Below are 4620 nucleotides of genomic sequence, written 5' to 3'. Positions count from 1 at the left end.
GTGTTGAGAAGATCAGCAGAGGAGCAGAATAACATGGCTACCTGAAGCCTGAGCTTTGAGGAGATAGCAAAGGAATCTGTCTCCACTTCACAGAAGAGTGTTTCTGGCTCACAGCATGGAGAGACCTCTCAGACTCCACATGAAGACTTTGCAGCTAGATCAGACAGAAATGCCAGGGCTGAGGAAACTCAAATGGCAACCAAAATAGACGTTCTGGAGATGATCTCTGAGTTTAAGGCCATGCGAGATGATCTGGCAAGTGGTGAGGGATGCGGTGTTCTTATTGGAGGGCCAGAATTAGGTTTGCAGTCTGTCCTGACCCCTCCAATCCCATTGCCACCTTAATATTATAAAAATGTCAGACTGGAAGGCACATCTAGTCCCGTTCCCTGCACTGAAGCAGAACTATGTGTTATCTAGAGTGACCATCCCTGTCAGATGTTTGGCTAACCTGCTCTTAAAAACCTCGAATGACAGAGATTCCAAAACCGAGGTAATTTGTTTTTGAATTCTATGTCTCGTGGGAAGTGGAGGAGTTGAGTTTTATTTAAGTATTTGGTTCTACAGAATCTATTTTAAATCAGTGTCCGAGGGGTAATTTCAGAGTATTACAATAGAACAAAGATAACCCCACTTATTAGGAGAAAATATATATTTCTGGGCTCTAACCCAGCTATGCTGCAAAGACTGGAGTTCAGTTAATGTGCTCACTGGTAGTATTCTGAATATTGGAGAGGCAGTGGAAAAAGAGGGGGAATATATGGAATGTCCCTACATGTGCGTGGTCCTTCTGCCATAAAGAATCTCAGTCAAATCAAGAAAGGAAACTGAAACAAGAAGTGTTTTCTTTCGGGCATGTAATAAATATAGTCCTAAAGATCCCCCTTTCCAGGGTCAGAGAAACAATGGAGTTCATTGATTCTTTTGTCTCAGGATTAAGCAAAACTCCTTAATTCCCTCTTTCTTCTGGGTCAAAGCAAACAAATAAAATCACCCTAAACTCTTTCCCACATCTGCATTCCTCCTTTATTCAGGACAGAAACAAAATTCCCAAGTTTCCCTTTTGGGGGGGGGAAGTGTTAAACAAACAAACTCACAGCTATTTGGCTCTCCAGCTACTTCTTTCTCCTTGTACATGTTAAGTAAACACACACCATAGTTTTTCTATAAATAATTAATAATAGACACTTTGAAATAGCAAATACCTGTCCAAGTGCTTTAGGTTTAGCCTGGACAATCCCAAATGTGTAAACATAGAGGATAGATGGCACTGACAACAAGGAGGTAGAGGAGTGAAGCAGAGAAGGAGCCGGAAATTTGATTTTTGTGGACATCAGCGTCACATGTGTTACAGCGTCAAAGCACAATAGGCTGGCAAAGTTCCCATTCCTATACAAATTCTGAATGTGAAATAAGTAAAAATCCAGGATGCCATCCCACAATACACACCCCTTCCATCCTTGCTTCATCCCATCACAGCCTCTTTTAGTGTCCCATTTATCTTGATGGCAAAGAAAGGCTAATGATCTAAGATACATCAGTATGCGATTAGAATCTGAAGTAACAAAATTGATGTAAAGAGTTATTCTTTTTACACCAATGTGAGAATAGTCATGCCTTATAATTGTAAGCAAAACTGACCTCTGACTCTTTTTTTTTCAGGGAGCTGGAACACCAAGTCAATGAGCAGAACTGCACGTGCAATCTCACCCAGTTCTGAATGTATGAATTCTTTCTTCATTTTCAATAATGAATACTCTGAAACTCTAGCCAAAAACTATCCAAGCACAATACTGTACAAGAAAGGCATATGTTACAAATTTAATTCTGACTCATCCACTACTTTATGATTCAGTATATTTCTATAATACTTACTCCTGCAGCTGGGCACTGTGGGGGTAGGGTCTATGAGTGTCTGGGCGGAGGGGGCACAGCTGGACTGTTGGGGGAAGGGTGCAAGTGTCTGGGCCTTGGGGGCACCATGCGGCTGGGCTCTGGGGGAAGGAGTGTGAGTGTCCAGGCTGGGGTGCGGGGCGCAGCTGGGCTGCGAGGGGTGAGGGAGAGTGTCTGGACTAGGGGCACCCTGCGGCCTGGCTCTGGGGGGAGGGATGTATGTATCTGGCTCTCTGGCTGGGCTCTGCAGGGGAGGGATAATATAATTGAAACTGGTATGATTATGTAGTGTTATTTTGAGATATAAAATATGCAGAATTTAAAATATGTGCAGAATTTTTAATTTTTTGGTGCAGAATTCCCCCAGGAGTAAACACTGGTAATACTTGATCAGGAATTTCTAGTACTAATATATTACCAAATAATATGACAAATTACCATCCTGTTTCCCATATTACCAGCACCCTTCATTGTCCAGCAGAACACATTTAACCTGTTTCCCCATGCTTATTTCCTCCCCCCACTGTTACTCTCACCTCCTGGTCAACTGTTGAAAATGGGCCATCCTGATTATCACTACAAAAGGCTTTTTTCTCCTGCTGATAATAGCTCACCTTAACTGATCACTCTCATTATAGTGTGTACGGTAACACACATTTTTTCATGATCTCTGTGTAGATATATATATCTTCCTACTGTATTTTCCACTGCATGCATCCGATGAAGTGGGTTTTAGCCCATGAAAGCTTATGCTCAAATAAACAAGGTGCCACAAGTACTCCTCATTCTTTTTACATTTAAACAAGTATCCAGGAGTGCAATATGAAAATGAAATGTTTGCTATATGAGGATTCATCAGTAAATAGGACTACAAAAATCTTTTCAAGATGAACTGCAGTTATCTTGGGTTATGCAAGAGACTGATATTTCAGGCTTGGAGAACCTTTTGAGTCCTAATTTTAAGAGATTGGTAAGTTGATATGACAGAAATTACTTCCAAAGAACTCAATAATTAGAAGATGAATGATAACACTGATGAATGTAATATATGAGAGGAATTTGTTTCATCTAAAGAAAACCATAGATTTACAAGAAGCCACAACATCTCTAAGGGGAATAGACGTGGAACAGTTCAGGATTTAGCTTTTGTAAATCTTTGCTTTTTACTTGCCTGTAGCTTTTGAAATGTTGATGTATAATTTTGTATAGTTTTAAATCCCATGAAGACATAATACAAATAGTTTAGTACATTTATTGTATTTCTAAGTCCAAATGTAATGTGAACACTTGTCCAAAAATCATTACACAAATATGACACCTTTGCTGGCAGTCTCAACAGGGGGACTAAGGATTGAATGGGGTTGGGAGACTTAACTACCCTTTCACTCCAGAGGTGGTCTCAAGGCTAGGGCTGAGTCAGATTGGTGGGACAACATGAAGAAGCATGCACTGTCCATGATGTATTTGTTCTTTGGAAAGATAGGGACTTATTCCTTGTATGTACTGTTGCATGTTATTGCACCTTACACAATTGTTATAGTGAAATAAATTATTTGTTACGCCCATTTTTCACTGCTGGCCGGGGTGATATATTTGGAAAGTGTGTATTAAAGTGACTAATAATTTAACTACTTCCCTTGTTTGTTAAATAGCTATAATTCCTTTTCTTTCTGCATTGCATGGAGTATTTTTAATTTAAAAATTAATAAAGTTTTTTTTTTAAAAGGGGACCATGAAAAAGTACAGAAAAATAGAAGCAGAGATTAATGGGAATATAGTCTTGAGATTCTCCAATAACCAGTGGCCTCAATTCTTGGGTCCAGACAAGCCCTGGGGAGTGCAGGACCCAAGGGAAAAACGAAGGTACCTTTCGCAGCTCCCAGTTTTGGGACTGGTAGGGAGCTGATATTACCCTTTGTGTAATTTACACCTGACTGCCCACAGCCCCAAAGGGTCAGTGAAGTGGGCAGGAAGTCTCCAGGACCAGTACAACCCTGCCTGTTTTTCCCAGCCACACCTACTATATTGGTGGCTGTGGAGGGTATTATAGCGATTTGCTGGCTGGTTGCTACCCAGGGATTACTGTTACGCTGCGGAAAATTTCTGTGTAGCCTGTGAATAACTTGTAATTCAAATCTGTTGAGATAATTATATAGGTCTTTTTAAGAGCAACATGAAACAGCTTAAGTGTCATAAGTGTTCAGTTGTGCAGATGAGTCTACAACTTGTTTGGATACGCAGACCTCTTTGAAAAGGCGTGTGATCCAGTTACCGCTCAGTTGGATAATTTGTAAACAGTCAGCTGCTGAGCTCTTGACTCATATTTTACTGAAACAAAACTCAGATTAATAAAATCCAAAGTAGTTTGTTTTTGCTTGCTTGTAAAGATCTCAGGACTTGTCCTAAAATAAACAATTTCTGGAGTCTCATAAAGAATATGGGTTTTAGTCCCACTACCAATCAGATAGCAATTTGAGCTATGTATTCCTTTACTCTTGGCTGCAAAGCAGAATGTTTCATTCCGAAATAACTTGTGCTGGAAACTCACGATTTATAGTGGCTGACAAGATTATCGTGTCTTTTCCACTGTCATTCTGGCAATGAAGAGCTAGAAAACAGTGACTCACATATGGCTAAACCTTTTTCTATTGAGAGGGGAATTAGCTCAAATGGTAGAGCGCTCGCTTAGCATGCGAGAGGTAGCGGGATCGATGCCCGCATTCTCCA

General features: G+C 40.4%; 1 non-coding gene across 1 annotated transcript; it reads left to right on the top strand.

Moving 5' to 3' along the window:
• The first annotated feature begins 4547 nt into the window (after nucleotides 1-4547).
• On the top strand, nucleotides 4548-4620 carry TRNAA-AGC (transfer RNA alanine (anticodon AGC)). Its single transcript has one exon. It is a non-coding gene; the product is annotated as a tRNA-Ala (tRNA).

The sequence above is a fragment of the Natator depressus genome, chromosome 2 (assembly GCF_965152275.1).
Source record: "Natator depressus isolate rNatDep1 chromosome 2, rNatDep2.hap1, whole genome shotgun sequence".
NCBI classification, from domain to species: domain Eukaryota; kingdom Metazoa; phylum Chordata; order Testudines; family Cheloniidae; genus Natator; species Natator depressus.
The sequence above is the reverse complement of the archived record's forward strand: the minus strand, read 5'-3'. Positions and strand labels throughout refer to the sequence as shown.